Source organism: Phaethon lepturus, unplaced genomic scaffold (genome assembly GCF_000687285.1).
Source record: "Phaethon lepturus isolate BGI_N335 unplaced genomic scaffold, ASM68728v1 scaffold2352, whole genome shotgun sequence".
NCBI lineage: Eukaryota > Metazoa > Chordata > Aves > Phaethontiformes > Phaethontidae > Phaethon > Phaethon lepturus.
In genome coordinates this window covers 1-1,190 of record NW_010522419.1, presented here as the reverse complement: position 1 = coordinate 1,190, position 1,190 = coordinate 1, and positions in this window count along the sequence as shown.

Sequence of the window (1,190 nt, the reverse complement as noted above, 5' to 3'; positions counted from 1 at the left end):
GCTGAACAAACAAAAATGACAGGAGACCAGTGAGGGCTCTGAAGAGCAAATGATACAGACAGAATGGAGCTGCAAGGGACTGATCTAACTGGCAAAATTTAGCAACCTACAAGACTGCAGGCGAAAAGAAAAGAAAGGAAAAAAAAAAAGAAAAAAGAAGTGCTTCACAACCATGCTATTCCACCAGATGGTCAGGACAGTTAAGGAATCATCTACAGCAGCTCCACCTCTGGTAGAGACTCCAGAAAATTCTAAGAATCTGGGCAATCTCTGTCCTTTCTGCTCCACTGATACGGTCCCACAGAAGTTTTCACTCAAAATTCCTGTGCATTTTTAACACTACAAATTCAATTTTGCTTGCTTAAATTATCTGTTTCTTAACTGGATAAGAAACACAGTTAATCAAAGTAACCAAGTAATTAGACAAAAATCTCTTATGCAAGCTAAGTGCTCTCTTCTTTATTTTATGGCATTGAAAGACATTTCTTATGCATTATGTTCAGATTTCAGTATTTGGGGCATGACTGTGCTTTCTTATGACATACTTTCATTTGATTTATTTTATATTATCTTTGGGATCTGAAAGAATTAAGTAAACTATATAATATCACTACATTTACTACCCCAATTTCACAGCAGTTCAAAAACATGTAATTTGAGTATTTCTAAACGTTCCGTTTATTCTCATGCATTCATTATGAGTTATTCTTAGCTGCACACTGTGACTATAAAGAATCCGGTATCTTACAGATTCTAGTTAATAGATTCTACATGAGTTTGATTTGTTTTAAAACCTACTTATCCCTTAGCTATCTTTTAAGAAAAACCGTTTTGCCACTCAGTTTTCACAACATGCAATTTAACATTCAAATGCAGAACAGATGCAAAATCTCGTATTTCATAGCACCAATTCATAAGCAATCTCATAGATTCTAAATGGTGTAGTAGGAGTCAAAATGAAGACTTCTATCCTTACAGAACACCAAGTCGAAATAATATAAAAGACATTTGTCAGAGTTTAACACAATTTGTTCTTGTAAAATGCTTAGTAACTACACAGCATCTTTAACTGTTAGATTTATAAAAGAAAGTTGCTGTTATACAGCTACTGCAGCAATCCTCACAGCTACTAGTTCATGCAGGTACTTAAAAGCATACATTGAGCGGGACATGAAACTGAAGGGAGGTCC